The sequence below is a fragment of the Sceloporus occidentalis genome, unplaced genomic scaffold (genome assembly GCF_023333645.1).
Source record: "Sceloporus occidentalis isolate IW3139 unplaced genomic scaffold, rSceOcc1.0.p SCAF_22, whole genome shotgun sequence".
In the NCBI taxonomy this organism is placed as follows: domain Eukaryota; kingdom Metazoa; phylum Chordata; class Lepidosauria; order Squamata; family Phrynosomatidae; genus Sceloporus; species Sceloporus occidentalis.
This window is the reverse complement of record NW_028317002.1, coordinates 14,727,501-14,745,000: the sequence shown is the minus strand read 5'-3', so window position 1 is coordinate 14,745,000 and position 17,500 is coordinate 14,727,501. Positions and strand designations below refer to the sequence as shown.

At 38.6% G+C, this 17,500-nt stretch overlaps 3 non-coding genes across 3 annotated transcripts; 2 read left to right on the top strand and 1 right to left on the bottom strand.

Moving 5' to 3' along the window:
* Positions 1-2,549: 2,549 nt before the first annotated feature.
* On the top strand, positions 2,550-2,621 carry TRNAD-GUC (transfer RNA aspartic acid (anticodon GUC)). The gene has a single exon. It is a non-coding gene; the product is annotated as a tRNA-Asp (tRNA).
* An 802-nt stretch (positions 2,622-3,423) lies between these two features.
* On the bottom strand, positions 3,424-3,505 carry TRNAS-UGA (transfer RNA serine (anticodon UGA)). The gene has a single exon. It is a non-coding gene; the product is annotated as a tRNA-Ser (tRNA).
* Positions 3,506-14,678: 11,173 nt separating this feature from the next.
* Positions 14,679-14,750, top strand: TRNAD-GUC (transfer RNA aspartic acid (anticodon GUC)). Its single transcript has one exon. It is a non-coding gene; the product is annotated as a tRNA-Asp (tRNA).
* Positions 14,751-17,500: the final 2,750 nt, after the last annotated feature.

The window sequence follows — 17,500 nt, the reverse complement described above, 5'->3', positions numbered from 1 at the left end:
CCTTTACAAATTAAACCCTCATGCCAATTGCAAGAGTAAACCCCTTACTCTGCGCTGTCCACCTCTGAATCCGTTGAGGGGTGCTAGCATTACATAAGTCTCAATAAATCGTCAAGGATGCATTTACTTTAATGTGCAATAAAGGGAGGCCTGACTTTACTAGTTTTGATTGTTCTGCTGGATTTACACTTTTACAAATTAAACCCTCGTGCCAATTGCAAGAGTAAACGCTTTACTCTGTGCTGTCCACCTCTGAATCCGTTGAGGGGGTGCTAGCATTACAAAAGTCTCAATAAATCGTCAAGGATGCATTTACTTTAGTGTGTGATAAAGTCATTATGTTGGTTGGCAAGGAGAATGCTGCTCTCATAATACCCGGTTTAGTACTGCGTAAGCATACATTTTAGAACTTTTAGATATACTAACTCTTGGATATATTCTACTCAGTGCCAAAGTATATATATATACAGTTAACAATCCTACAAACGTTCAAAGCACTAATTATACTATAGATCTGGAAATGCACCATTGTAGGCAGGTTTAATAGCCGTGACATAGCGATTATGACTTACCATGTGCAGGACGTTCAGTGGCATGAGCCAGGCTAGTCTACGCAAGGGGATGCTAATGTCTGAGCGCTCAATCCCTATCCATTGCTTTTGCGGTAGGTTAAGGAAATATTCCAAGCCTCTAAGCAGGTGGCAGGCTCCTGAATAGGTGCGCGAGTAGGAATAAGGCTGCTTTGGATTTGGGAAGTATTAGGGTGTGAAATTTGATCTGGGATTTTCTTTTGTCCCAGATAAATCATAACAATACATATATATATATATATATATATATATATATATATATATAGTGTTTGAAAACAAATAAAGAAAGTTAATTCTTCCTTTCCACTAGATGGAGAGGCTGGCCCAAGACTGCAGGTCTTCTTGCAGTGTAGCCAATATTGGAAGGAAGTTAAGCTGATGACACTTCACACAGACAGGTGAAGTGAATAACACTGATCAACTTATTATCACGGCACCTGTCAGTGGGTGGGATATATTTGGTAGCAAGTAAACAATTTGTCCTCAAAGCTGATGTGTTAGAAGCAGGAAGAATGGGAAAACGTAAGGATCTGAGCAACATTGACAAGAGCCAGGTTGTGATGGCTAGACGACTGGGTGAGAGCATCTCCAAAACTGCAGCTCTTGCCGGGTGTTCCCAGTCTGCAGTGGTCAGTGCCTATCAAAAGTGGTCCAAGGAAGGAAAAGCGGTGAACCGGCGACAGGGTCATGGGTGGACAAGGCACATTGATGCACATGGGGGTTAAGGCTGGCCAGTGTGGTCAAATCCAACGGACGAGCTACTGTAGCTCAATTTGCTGAAAGAAAGTTAATGCTGGTTCTGATAGAAAGGTGTCAGAACACACAGTGCATGGCAGGTTGTTCTGTGTAGGGCTGCAGTTCAGTCAGGGTGCCCATGCTGACCCCTGTCCACTGCCGAAAGCTCCTACAATGGGCACATGAGCATAAGACCTGGACCGTGGAGCAATGCAAGAAGGTAGCCTAGTCTGATGAATCACATTTTCTTTTACATCACGTGGATGGCCAGGTGCATGTGCGTTGCTTACCTGGACAACCCATGGCACCAGAATGCCCTATGTGAAGAAGGCAAGCCGGTGGAGACAGTGTGATGTTTTGGACAATGTTCTGCTGGGAAACCTTGGGTCCTGCCATTCATGTAGATGTTACTTTGACATGTACCACCTACCTGGGCATTTTTGCAGACCATGTACACCCTTTCATGGACACTATATTTCCTGATGGCATTGGCCTCTTTCAGGAGAATAATGCGCCCTGCCACAAAGTAAAAAGGGATCTGGCCTGGTTTGAGGAACACAACAACGAGTTCAATGTGTTGACTCGGCCTCCAAATTCTCCAGATTTCAATCCAATCGAGCATCTGTGGGATGTGCTGGACAAACAAGTCTGATCCATGGAGGCCCCACCTCGCAACTTACAGGACTTAAAGGATTTGCTGTAAACGTCTTGGTGCCAGATACCACAGCACACCATCAGAGGTCTAGTAGCGTCCATGCCTCGATGGGGCAGGGCTGTTTTGGTGGCAAAAGGGGGACCTACACAATAATAGGCAGGTGGTCATAATGTTATGGCTATTTGGTTTATGTGTCTCATGTGAGCACCAAGTGTGTGTCAAGAAGCCCGCCATCATGCCAGATCTATAGTAAACATATAGTAAGTCGCCTCAGCATCGAATGAATTTTCTTCCAATCCTAGTAGCTCTCCTTTTATTCCACTCTGTCTCGTAAAAGCTCATACCATTACAGCTCTCACACCGCAAAGTAAAAGAAAATTGGAGAATATGTTCTAATCGGTGTGTTCAGCTAGTACTATGTCACATAAAAAACAAAGTGACTAGACTGTAGCAAGGTGGGCAAGGTTAAGTGACCGAATGGTGCTATCACGAGCCTTGCTGCCTGGGACAAATACAGTTGGCTCAATATAGTTGTGTGTGCATGGATGCGTCATGCCCACCAGTGCCAGTCCTCGTTAGTATAGTGGTAAGTATCCCCGCCTGTCACGCGGGAGACCGGGGTTCGATTCCCCGACGGGGAGGCATGGTACTCTTTTTTTTTTTTTTGTTGCTCAAGTTTACTTCATATTGTAATGGACCAATTTGTAAAAACAAAATGCAGAAATCTCAGTTCTCCATAGAGAGTGCTAAAATGACAGAACCTTTGTTGTTGTTACGTTGGTATGGCTGAATCGGCCAACAATGCCAGCTACTGCTTGTTGAACTGTTGAAAAGGCGCGCCGTGGACAGTATTCCACTCCAGTATTCTCCTTTTATTCAGCATTTGACATTCTGACGAAAAACTGAATAAAATCCATGAACCAGTAGTCTCACCATCCAATAAATTTTCTTCCAATCCTAGTAGTTAATTATTATGGCGTTCTTCTTTCATTCCACTCTGTCTCGTAAAAGCTAATAAATGGTACCATTACAGCTCTCATACAGTAAAGGAAAGCAAATTTGAGAAAATCTTCCAATCAGTGTGTCCATGTACAATTCAGCTAGTACTATGTCATATAAATAACACAGTGGCTGGACAACATTATACAATGCTAGTCCTGGTTAGTATAGTGGCAGGAATCCCCGCCGGGTGGCTATGTTTCTATATTTTGCTATTTATTTTGCTTATATTTGAATTACACAATACTGGTGTGAATCTGACTGTTATATAAGCACAAGAAGAAGGTTTGCTAGAAGTTGATCTAAGAATAGGACAACAACGTATCCGGGATCAGATATTGCTTGTACGCTTTTGTAGTCAATTTTACAAAACGCTAAACAACAGCCTAGTCACAACATGTTATAATAATGCTGGTATCGGCTCCTTCTAAGAGTGAAAATCCCCGTAGTCGGCAGGATTTGAACCTGCGCGGGGAAACCCCAATGGATTTCAAGTCCATCGCCTTAACCACTCGGCCACGACTACACGCTAACATGCTGTTGGAAGGAGCCTTTGTGTTCCAATATTTTTACTTTCGCACTGAACATGCAGAGATTAAAAATTTACCGTTACTGTCGGATCCCGCCGGAAGGTTCTCAGGGTAGGATTCAGACGGGTGGGACAAGCGCGGTGAGACGGGGGGAGTGCTTTTGGCGGGCGTAGCTTGGCGGGCGGGCGGCGGTGTAGTTTGGGGCTAGGGGTTTGAGGTGGGTCTGGCTCCTATTCCGTGCGTAGCAGCACGGGTCTGCACAGGAGCGCAGGGGTTAAAACGATCAGCCGGTGGGTGAGAGACCTGGTGCGTTTGGAGGAGCGAGCCCAGTAATAGGGTTCTCCCCCCTTATTGTTTTTAGACCCTGCTGTTCGGCTGGTGGTTGCATACTCTTACATATCTCCAAAAATCCATGAGAAGATTGAAGATAAAAGATATTAAAGAAATACAGAGACAAATACAGAGACAAATACCAAATTATACTACTGATTGCACTTCATACCAATCCAGCTAAAATGAGTTAATTTCACCACATCCAATGACTGTTTAACCTTTTAATAGTTGTATAAAAAGAAGAATTTCAAGCATTAAGATGCAGCATTATTCAATTGAATCTTAATTGAATTATAGGTGGCTCCCAACACAGACTAATTGCTGTGACTCTGCTGATGGGTTGATGAAAATAATATTATATACATTCATAAATACAAATCTGCAGCCCGAAGATAACAGATACTCAGCGACAAGTATTAATTTGGACTTTCCATGATTGACTGTAACTTATACCAACGGAACTAACTGAGTTAATTTTCAACACCACCTAACAGCTGTTTAAAAAGAAGGAATCAAATGTAGCATAAGCTAAGTTGGTTGACTCTGGTGGTTGCATTCATATACATATTTCTAAAAATTAATGAAAATAATGAAAATATTGAAGATAAAAGATATTTAAGAAACACATAGTCAAATATAGATTTGGACTTTTTATGTTTGATTATAATTTACACCAACGGAGCTAATTGAGTCACTTTCAATATTATTTAACAACTGTTTAAATAGAAGAGAATCAAATGCAGTAAAACTCAGTTTAAGAATAAGGGAAAAAAAAAAAAGGAAGAGAAAAGATAAGAAAAAGAGAAAAAGGAAAGAAAAGAGAAAATGGCCCCAAAGAAAGATAAAGAAAAAGCTGTAGACAAAACAAAGTCAATCAATACTTTTTACTCCCCAAAAAGGTGTGAATTAGAAACGTCCAGTACAAGGAAATCCCTCGCTGGAGATACTAGAGAAAGGAGATCATTTCCTCTTGAGCCAAGGCCTACATCAGTTTTGAATCTATCTGAAGAAGCAACATTACCTCAGGAGATTACTAATCAGTCATTAGGCGCAATGCTTGATTCACTATATAATAAACTGAAACAAGATATGGATAGAAACTCTGCGGATTTAAAAAAAGAAATTGAATGCCTAGCGGAAATAGTGGAAATCCAAGCAAACCAGCTCAATAAAATTCAAGCTGAAAATACGAATTTAAGAATCCTAAATGGAACAATTGATAAGCGAATTAATCTCTTAGAGAATAAGATGAATGAATTCGAAGATCGATCAAGACGAAAAAATATTCGCCTTAGAGGAATCTCGGAATCGGTCGGAAATGACCAGATGTATACTTTCTTGGAGCACTTTTTCAGTTCACTTATATCTGCAGAGAAACTTGGCTCTAACTACATAGAAAACTTCCACAGATTACGTAAACCTAAAGAAGTGGATTTGTCATCTCCACGGGATGTTATTTTAAGATTTTTAAGTTTACAAACAAAAAATCTTATTGTACAAAGCTTTAGAAATAATTTGAACTCAATTCCTCAACAATATAAGGATATTAAAATTTTCCCGGATCTTTCTTTTGCTACGCGCCAATCAAGGAAAAATTTTTCTCACCAGACGCAAATACTTAAGAAAAATGAGATAAGATACAAATGGACATTCCCTACAGCAATAATAGTTTTCTATAAGGAAAATTCGTATCTCCTGAAAGATCCAGAGACACTACAAGAAAAGATCGCACTATGGAACCTGGACTAAGATAGTATATATTAGAAATTTTTTTTTTTTTTTTTTTTTCTTTTTTCTCTACACCTTAATTATCATCACACTATGAATTCACTTTGATATATTTATATTTGTACTGAACTTATAGATATACGTGCTTGACAATTGGCGATTATGTTATCTGCGAAATTTAATTATACATAATTACTTACTTAAGCATATAAGAATAGTAGCCACCAATGTTTATGCACCTGATTAAGACTTTATACACTGAGAGTACACATATTGGTTTACGAGGTAATTTATACTAAATGTGATTAATAATTGTCCCTTTGGCGACAAGACCAGCACTTTGATATAACTTTATTTATATTTAATACACAGATATAGGTGCTTGACTTAATTTAGGTTTTTAATAATATTTACTCAAGCATATAAGAATAGTAGCCACCAATGTTTTTGTTAGTTCACTAATGTTTTTGCACTTGATTAAGACTTTATACACTGAGAGAGGTGGCATATAAGAATAATTTACTAGTATCTCAGTTAAGCACTATCTTTTGGAAATAACATAGTATTTAATGCACTTTTACAGAATTCACATTTAAGCTGATTTCACAGATATTTGTATGTGGCTTTAAAATAGTTTTTACTAATAATTCTGGGCGAATATTAACTTTTGATATTTGATGAGTATTCTTAATTTATCGAGATAATATATATCTGTGAGATATTTAAAACTTATAGTATTGAAGTAACTTTAATACTGGGATTTATTTTTCACTCTCCTCTTTTCTTATAGAAATACATTGTTTTTGAGAAAGAAGGGAAAGAAAGAGAAGGGAAAGGAAGGGAAAGGGGGAAAAGGGAAAGAGAAGGAGGGGAAGGAAAAGAAGGGAAGAAGAGGGAAAGAAAAAGGAAAGAAAAAAAAAAAAAAAAGAGAGAAAGGTAGAGAGGAGGAAGAGGAAGGAGGAAGGGGAAAGGAGAAGAAAAGGAAAGGAAAAGAAGGGGAAAAGTAAAGGAAGGGAGGGAAAAAAGAAAGAGAAAGTGAAAAGGAAGAAGGAAAGAAGAAGGAGAGAGGAAAAGAGAAAACAAGAAAGAAAAGGGAAAAGAAAAGGAAAGAAAGGGGAAGGGAAGGAGAAGGAGGGGAAAGAGAAAAAAAAAAAAAGGAAAAAAGGAAAGGGAAAAGAAGGAGAAAAGGGAGAAAAAGAGAGCTATCTTTTTGGGGATAATGCTAATATGCAACATTATCTGATATACTATATATATAAATATTGAGTCCATAGATATTGGTATATGATATAATAAATTCGTAGTATTAATGTGGGTAACCCACTTAAACCTAATGAATATATATATTATGAATAAGCATTTAATAACTATATTTAACAAGCAGTATACTGAATGGTAACACATTAATTTTAACTCTTTGGAGTTTTTAGCTATTTTTGGAACTATTTAATACTAAAATGTTTATGGATACAGGGGTATAGTTTAAGCACAATGTCTAGGTTACCACATAGAGATAGTGGGGCAGCCCAACCAAGTTACCGGAATATTTCCTGCGGCGGCAGCAGGAAATGAGTTAACAGCTTAAGTAATGTTGCTTTTTAACTCATTTGCAATGGTTATTGAATGTTTGTATGAATGGTGGTTAATGTGTGTATGTAGTGGGGGAAGACTTCCAAGACGGCGAAAGAGTTGGGGAGGAAACGTTTACTCGCATGTCACTTAGAATAGCTACCCAGAATGTTAAAGGCCTAAACACACCACAGAAAAGAGGTTGTCTATATAGATACCTATCAGAGAATAAAATAGACATAATGTTCATACAGGAGACTCATTGGAAAGAACATCCTCAAAAAATTTGGAAATTTAATAAATATAAAGATATTCATACGGCATGTTTTCTCGGTCAGAGTAAAAGAGGTGTAGCCCTATTATTTTCCAATAAGCTTAAGTTAGAGTTAATACACGAAATAGCTGATCCCAATGGTAGATATCAAATTGTTACTATAAAAATCAATGACATACTGTATACTTTTTTGAACATATACGCGCCAAATCAATCACCTCTTAGATTCATGAAGGAACTTTTTTCAAAATTGGAAAATTATACTGTAGGAACCCTAATCTGTGGAGGAGATTTAAATTGTGTGATTAATCCTAAAGTTGATAAAAGTTATACTCAAACAAAGAAATTTGATATACATCTTCATGACACCTCGACATCTTTACAAAAAATATTAATACATCACACACTCTACGATTGCTGGAGAGTTTTACACCCGACTGAAAGGGACTACTCTTTTTACTCAAATCCACATCAAACATACTCCCGCATAGATTATTTTTTAATGAAACCACAGACATTAAGTCGTATCATTAAAATAGAGATAGGTTCAATCTCTTGGTCAGACCACGCCCCAGTTGTTATGGAGATAAAAAATAACGAGCTATATAAATTACGTACAAAATGGAGATTAAATGAAAGTCTGTTAAACGATGGAAAAAATTTAGAGTATCTTCAAAAAGAGTTAGAAACATTTATAATACACAATGATAATAATGAAGTATCTCCAGGAATTCTATGGTGTGCCCTTAAGAGCTATATGAGAGGTGTTCTTATAAAATTGGGTGTAGAGAATAAAAAAAGAACTAATAACCTTTCGATTAATGAATTATATATCAAACTATCCACACTAGAAAGAGAAAACAAATTAATATTTGATCAAAAATGTTTAGATAAAATTTTTGAAATTAGGGCAGAAATAAAAATTAGAACCTACGAGAAAGTGAACCAAGCCATTATCAAATTAAAACAAAAGTGGTATTACGGCAATAATAGAACAGGGAAGCTTCTAACCAAAAAATTACAATTTAATAATGAGACAAAGATAATTAAGAAGCTAGTAGTAGGTAACAATCAATTTCTAGATCCAATAAGCATAGCCAACGCTCTTGGAAAATTTTATAGTGAACTTTATAATATTCCGTCTGTAAAAGATAAAAATAAATCAGATATATCGAAGCTTTTAGTTAATTTAAAATTACCAAAATTATCTAATTTAGATTTAGAAATAATAAATAAGCCTATATCACTATTGGAAATAGAAGAAATAATCAATAACCAAAAGCCAGATAAAGCTCCTGGCCCAGACGGTTTCTCATCTATATTCTATAAAAAATTTAAAAAAATTCTATCCCAATTATTATTGAATTTATTTTCAACTTCATTCGAGCTAAATAAATTTCCGGCAGAGATGCTCAAAGTGGACATACTTCCAATACTGAAACCAATGAAAGATCCCACGATTATAGGGAGTTATAGACCTATATCCCTAATAAATAATGATATAAAAATTTTTTCTAAGATCTTAGCCAATAGACTAAACCAATTTATTCCGAAATTGATTAATACGGATCAAGTTGGATTTGTTCTTAAAAGAAATCCAGTAGATAACACCCGTAGAATATTAAATATAATACACAAGATCAATACGCAACAGCTTGGAGCAGTTCTAATGGCGATCGATGCTGAAAAAGCATTCGATAGAGTCAACTGGGACTTCCTTGACAAAGTACTGGATATATTTGGTATCCTGGGCACTATCAAAACTAACATTATGAGTCTTTATACTAATCTTACAGCTAGAGTAACAGGACCTCTATTCCAATCACAAGACTTCAATATAAACAATGGTACTCGACAAGGTTGCCCACTGGCTCCTTTATTATATATCCTGACCATCGAACCCCTGGCAGCTATGATAAGACAAAACATAGAAATATCGGGTATATTAATTTCTGACACAGAACATAAAATAGTACTCTACGCAGATGATATCATGTTGACATTAACAAATCCAACTTTATCTATTCCAGCTTTACTGCGTACAATTGAAACTTATAGTAAATATTCAAATTATAAGATAAATTTACATAAAACACAAGTACTCAATGCTAATTTGACAAGCAATGAGCTAGTGATGTTGTTTTATAATTATAAATTTAATTGGAACACTAGGTCTATTGATTATTTAGGGATAAAGCTAGCTATGGATATTGAAAGTATCATAGATATTAATTATACGAGCTTATTTAAAGAGATCAGAGAAAAACTGACTAAATGGAGAAGTCTCGAAATTTCATGGCTAGGACGAGTAAACACCATAAATTCGTATGTCATTCCCAAGATATTGTATTTTTTTAGGATAATACCCTTAAGAGTTAAAACTGGAATACTTCACAATTTTCAAAAACTTTTTGCTGATTACATATGGGCTGGGAAAAATCCCAGAATATCACAACGTATACTTAAACTTAATAAAAAAGAAGGAGGTATATCCTATCCAGATGTTGTAAAATTACATGAAGCATCTATGTTAACACACGCCTTCGCATGGTTCAACCCTGACTCTAAAGTACTTGCTTGGTATGGGATCGAATTAACATATCTGGTTCCACGCCAGCCATCAGAAATATTCTGGGCTAATATAAAAAGAATTTTACATTTAACGATAGACAATCAAGTAATTGTAGACGCTCTGATCTCTTTGAATAAGTTTAAGATCACATTTAATTTAACGCAAGCAATTTCAATGAATTCTCCTATAGTCATAGCTAAATATGATATAGAAAATATGGATATAACAACATGGTCTAATGCCGGTTTAAAGAACATATCTGACATAATGAATAATGGAAATATTATTTCGTTTAGGGATTTGCAAATTAAATTCAATATCCAAAACAAATATCTGTTCTCATATTTGAGGTTGAAAAACTATATTTCCAAGAAGTATATATTGCCATTAAATCATCAAATTAATAGGCTATTAAATAACATTCAGAGAAAAGGACAGCTCTCAAGGATATTGTCTTTAAGTAAAGAATTTAATGTTCGGGAAAAATATCCCCCCATATTGAAATGGGAAAATTCAATAGGAAACGTCTATGACATAAAAGATTGGCTTCAAGGGTTATCTATTGTTACACAGAATACCCACTGCATTTCGTTGGTAGAACTTCAATATAAAATAATGTATCAATGGTATTTAGTTCCAACAAGATTACATAAAATATCCAAAGTATTTTCGAACTTTTGCTGGAGGTGTCAGAAGGATATAGGCGATATGCTACATATCTGGTGGGACTGCCCTATGCTTGACTCTCTAAAGGGTAACCTTAACGATATGATATCTAAGCTATCAAAAACAAAACAAACAATTACAGTGGAATCTTTTTTATTTAACATTAATTTTCCGGTAGTGAGCAAGATACAACAAATTTTAATTTCTCAGTTGTACTTAGCAGCAAAAATTTGTATTGCAAGAAAATGGAAACAATCAGCAAAAATAGAGTGGAGTGATGTTGTTAACCAGGTTAAATATCAAAAAAAGATGGAACAAGGTTTCTTTGTTTCCAGAGGCCTTTATAAAATATACGAACAAATATGGCGCCCGTGGGTAAACTTATATAGTGACATGCTTGATTAGACGCTCCCCTGTGGGAATTCTTCCGCCCAACACAATCTAAGGTCTACCCCAAGCATACGTGTGTAGTGTGAACGAGTGAGGTATGCATGCTCAACTTGAATGTTATATCCAAGTTGGTAATAATGATTATGATATTTATCTTCCTATAACTAGTTGAAGGCACGGTCACTTTGTATGTTTTCCTGCTGTAATTTCATGGCATCTATGGAAGAAATGTTATATGTTTTGTAATAATATGAAAATTCTTAATAAAAAAAATAAAAAAAAATAAAAAAAAAAATTTACCGTTACTATGTTGCTCAATTTCTTTCCATCAAATTCAAAAGCATTTGAATGAACTTGCAGCATCCAAACGTTAATTCTGTTTTGTGCTACTTTACATATTGTGCATTCTAGAAAGTTTGATTTCCGCTCATTTACAGCTATCCGTTGCGAACATTTGTAGTAAAAGATGGATTTCAGAGAAATTAGAACATGAACATGTTAAGGATTTCAAGCTGGATTATTTTGTGTCCATGTCTATTTGAGGCATGGTAGTCATATGTATTTAGAACTTCAACAAAATTGGCTGAAGAATTAGCTTTTGCAAGTCAATATGGGCTGCGTCCATAGAGAGTGCTAAAATGACAGAACCTTTGTTGTTGTTACGGTGGTATGGCTGAATCGGCCAACAATGCCAGCTACTGCTCGTTGAACTGTTGAAAGGGCGGGCCGTGGACAGTAGGAGTTCTCTTTGGACTATGCCACGTTTGCCTCAACACAGAAGGCCGGTTAGCTCAGTTGGTTAGAGCGTGGCGCCAAGGTCGCGGGTTCGATCCTAGTCGCTATCCTTATTAGCACAGCCTGAAATCTTAACGTGTTCATAAGCTGTTCCAGCATACAAACCTTGCCTCACAAAAGTTTTGTATGTGGCTAAGGTAAGTCAATGATGAAGGTTTTAGAACTTTTGAGAACAGATGCAGTAAGACAGTCATTGTTATAGTGGTTAGAATCCCCGCCTCTCATGCAGTAGAGACAGTGGTTCAAATTCCCAATGGGGAGGCCTTACTTTACTATTTATGATTGTTCTGCTGGGTTTACACCTTTACAAATTAAACCCTCATGCCAATTGCAAGAGTAAACCCCTTACTCTGCGCTGTCCACCTCTGAATCCGTTGAGGGGTGCTAGCATTACATAAGTCTCAATAAATCGTCAAGGATGCATTTACTTTAATGTGCAATAAAGGGAGGCCTGACTTTACTAGTTTTGATTGTTCTGCTGGATTTACACTTTTACAAATTAAACCCTCGTGCCAATTGCAAGAGTAAACGCTTTACTCTGTGCTGTCCACCTCTGAATCCGTTGAGGGGGTGCTAGCATTACAAAAGTCTCAATAAATCGTCAAGGATGCATTTACTTTAGTGTGTGATAAAGTCATTATGTTGGTTGGCAAGGAGAATGCTGCTCTCATAATACCCGGTTTAGTACTGCGTAAGCATACATTTTAGAACTTTTAGATATACTAACTCTTGGATATATTCTACTCAGTGCCAAAGTATATATATATACAGTTAACAATCCTACAAACGTTCAAAGCACTAATTATACTATAGATCTGGAAATGCACCATTGTAGGCAGGTTTAATAGCCGTGACATAGCGATTATGACTTACCATGTGCAGGACGTTCAGTGGCATGAGCCAGGCTAGTCTACGCAAGGGGATGCTAATGTCTGAGCGCTCAATCCCTATCCATTGCTTTTGCGGTAGGTTAAGGAAATATTCCAAGCCTCTAAGCAGGTGGCAGGCTCCTGAATAGGTGCGCGAGTAGGAGTAAGGCTGCTTTGGATTTGGGAAGTATTAGGGTGTGAAATTTGATCTGGGATTTTCTTTTGTCCCAGATAAATCATAACAATACATATATATATATATATATATATATATATATAGTGTTTGAAAACAAATAAAGAAAGTTAATTCTTCCTTTCCACTAGATGGAGAGGCTGGCCCAAGACTGCAGGTCTTCTTGCAGTGTAGCCAATATTGGAAGGAAGTTAAGCTGATGACACTTCACACAGACAGGTGAAGTGAATAACACTGATCAACTTATTATCACGGCACCTGTCAGTGGGTGGGATATATTTGGTAGCAAGTAAACAATTTGTCCTCAAAGCTGATGTGTTAGAAGCAGGAAGAATGGGAAAACGTAAGGATCTGAGCAACATTGACAAGAGCCAGGTTGTGATGGCTAGACGACTGGGTGAGAGCATCTCGAAAACTGCAGCTCTTGCCGGGTGTTCCCAGTCTGCAGTGGTCAGTGCCGATCAAAAGTGGTCCAAGGAAGGAAAAGCGGTGAACCGGCGACAGGGTCATGGGTGGACAAGGCACATTGATGCACATGGGGGTTAAGGCTGGCCAGTGTGGTCAAATCCAACGGACGAGCTACTGTAGCTCAATTTGCTGAAAGAAAGTTAATGCTGGTTCTGATAGAAAGGTGTCAGAACACACAGTGCATGGCAGGTTGTTCTGTGTAGGGCTGCAGTTCAGTCAGGGTGCCCATGCTGACCCCTGTCCACTGCCGAAAGCTCCTACAATGGGCACATGAGCATAAGACCTGGACCGTGGAGCAATGCAAGAAGGTAGCCTAGTCTGATGAATCACATTTTCTTTTACATCACGTGGATGGCCAGGTGCATGTGCGTTGCTTACCTGGACAACCCATGGCACCAGAATGCCCTATGTGAAGAAGGCAAGCCGGTGGAGACAGTGTGATGTTTTGGACAATGTTCTGCTGGGAAACCTTGGGTCCTGCCATTCATGTAGATGTTACTTTGACATGTACCACCTACCTGGGCATTTTTGCAGACCATGTACACCCTTTCATGGACACTATATTTCCTGATGGCATTGGCCTCTTTCAGGAGAATAATGCGCCCTGCCACAAAGTAAAAAGGGATCTGGCCTGGTTTGAGGAACACAACAACGAGTTCAATGTGTTGACTCGGCCTCCAAATTCTCCAGATTTCAATCCAATCGAGCATCTGTGGGATGTGCTGGACAAACAAGTCTGATCCATGGAGGCCCCACCTCGCAACTTACAGGACTTAAAGGATTTGCTGTAAACGTCTTGGTGCCAGATACCACAGCACACCATCAGAGGTCTAGTAGCGTCCATGCCTCGATGGGGCAGGGCTGTTTTGGTGGAAAAACGGGGACCTACACAATAATAGGCAGGTGGTCATAATGTTATGGCTATTTGGTTTATGTGTCTCATGTGAGCACCAAGTGTGTGTCAAGAAGCCCGCCATCATGCCAGATCTATAGTAAACATATAGTAAGTCGCCTCAGCATCGAATGAATTTTCTTCCAATCCTAGTAGCTCTCCTTTTATTCCACTCTGTCTCGTAAAAGCTCATACCATTACAGCTCTCACACCGCAAAGTAAAAGAAAATTGGAGAATATGTTCTAATCGGTGTGTTCAGCTAGTACTATGTCACATAAAAAACAAAGTGACTAGACTGTAGCAAGGTGGGCAAGGTTAAGTGACCGAATGGTGCTATCACGAGCCTTGCTGCCTGGGACAAATACAGTTTGCTCAATATAGTTGTGTGTGCATGGATGCGTCATGCCCACAAATGCCAGTCCTCGTTAGTATAGTGGTAAGTATCCCCGCCTGTCACGCGGGAGACCGGGGTTCGATTCCCCGACGGGGAGGCATGGTACTCTTTTTTTTTTTTTTTTGTTGCTCAAGTTTACTTCATATTGTAATGGACCAATTTGTAAAAACAAAATGCAGAAATCTCAGTTCTCCATAGAGAGTGCTAAAATGACAGAACCTTTGTTGTTGTTACGGTGGTATGGCTGAATCGGCCAACAATGCCAGCTACTGCTTGTTGAACTGTTGAAAAGGCGCGCCGTGGACAGTATTCCACTCCAGTATTCTCCTTTTATTCAGCATTTGACATTCTGACGAAAAACTGAATAAAATCCATGAACCAGTAGTCTCACCATCCAATAAATTTTCTTCCAATCCTAGTAGTTAATTATTATGGCGTTCTTCTTTCATTCCACTCTGTCTCGTAAAAGCTAATAAATGGTACCATTACAGCTCTCATACAGTAAAGGAAAGCAAATTTGAGAAAATCTTCCAATCAGTGTGTCCATGTAAAATTCAGCTAGTACTATGTCATATAAATAACACAGTGGCTGGACAACATTATACAATGTTAGTCCTGGTTAGTATAGTGGCAGGAATCCCCGCCGGGTGGCTATGTTTCTATATTTTGCTATTTATTTTGCTTATATTTGAATTACACAATACTGGTGTCAATCTGACTGTTATATAAGCACAAGAAGAAGGTTTGCTAGAAGTTGATCTAAGAATAGGACAACAACGTATCGGGGATCAGATATTGCTTGTACGCTTTTGTAGTCAATTTTACAAAACGCTAAACAACAGCCTAGTCACAACATGTTATAATAATGCTGGTATGGGCTCCTCCTAAGAAAGAAAATCCCTGTAGTCGGCAGGATTTGAACCTGCGCGGCGAAACCCCAATGGATTTCAAGTCCATTGCCTTAACCACTCAGCCACGACTTAGTGGTAAGTATCCCTGCCTGTCATGCGGGAGACCGGGGTTCGATTCCCCGACGGGGATGCATGGTACTTATTTTTTTTTTGTTGCTCAAGTTTACTTCATATTGTAACGGACCAATTTGTAAAAACAAAATGCAGAAATCTCAGTTCTCGTATTTTGAAAACTGAGATATTTGGCGTTACGGGTAAAAAAAAGAAAAAAAAGAGCTTGCTGCGAATTTATACACACTAAGAGAAAAGGGTCGTAGTCATAATGCATAATATGCATAATACCCGGTTTAGTACTGCGTAAGCATACATTTTAGAACTTTTAGATATACTAACTCTTGGGTATATTCTACTCAGTGCCAAAGTATATATATATACAGTTAACAATCCTACAAACGTTCAAAGCACTAATTATACTATAGATCTGGAAATGCACCATTGTAGGCAGGTTTAATAGCCGTGACATAGCGATTATGACTTACCATGTGCAGGACGTTCAGTGGCATGAGCCAGGCTAGTCTACGCAAGGGGATGCTAATGTCTGAGCGCTCAATCCCTATCCATTGCTTTTGCGGTAGGTTAAGGAAATATTCCAAGCCTCTAAGCAGGTGGCAGGCTCCTGAATAGGTGCGCGAGTAGGAATAAGGCTGCTTTGGATTTGGGAAGTATTAGGGTGTGAAATTTGATCTGGGATTTTCTTTTGTCCCAGATAAATCATAACAATACATATATATATATATATATATATATATATATATATATATATATAGTGTTTGAAAACAAATAAAGAAAGTTAATTCTTCCTTTCCACTAGATGGAGAGGCTGGCCCAAGACTGCAGTCTTCTTGCAGTGTAGCCAATATTGGAAGGAAGTTAAGCTGATGACACTTCACACAGACAGGTGAAGTGAATAACACTGATCAACTTATTATCACGGCACCTGTCAGTGGGTGGGATATATTTGGTAGCAAGTAAACAATTTGTCCTCAAAGCTGATGTGTTAGAAGCAGGAAGAATGGGAAAACGTAAGGATCTGAGCAACATTGACAAGAGCCAGGTTGTGATGGCTAGACGACTGGGTGAGAGCATCTCCAAAACTGCAGCTCTTGCCGGGTGTTCCCAGTCTGCAGTGGTCAGTGCCTATCAAAAGTGGTCCAAGGAAGGAAAAGCGGTGAACCGGCGACAGGGTCATGGGTGGACAAGGCACATTGATGCACATGGGGGTTAAGGCTGGCCAGTGTGGTCAAATCCAACGGACGAGCTACTGTAGCTCAATTTGCTGAAAGAAAGTTAATGCTGGTTCTGATAGAAAGGTGTCAGAACACACAGTGCATGGCAGGTTGTTCTGTGTAGGGCTGCAGTTCAGTCAGGGTGCCCATGCTGACCCCTGTCCACTGCCGAAAGCTCCTACAATGGGCACATGAGCATAAGACCTGGACCGTGGAGCAATGCAAGAAGGTAGCCTAGTCTGATGAATCACATTTTCTTTTACATCACGTGGATGGCCAGGTGCATGTGCGTTGCTTACCTGGACAACCCATGGCACCAGAATGCCCTATGTGAAGAAGGCAAGCCGGTGGAGACAGTGTGATGTTTTGGACAATGTTCTGCTGGGAAACCTTGGGTCCTGCCATTCATGTAGATGTTACTTTGACATGTACCACCTACCTGGGCATTTTTGCAGACCATGTACACCCTTTCATGGACACTATATTTCCTGATGGCATTGGCCTCTTTCAGGAGAATAATGCGCCCTGCCACAAAGTAAAAAGGGATCTGGCCTGGTTTGAGGAACACAACAACGAGTTCAATGTGTTGACTCGGCCTCCAAATTCTCCAGATTTCAATCCAATCGAGCATCTGTGGGATGTGCTGGACA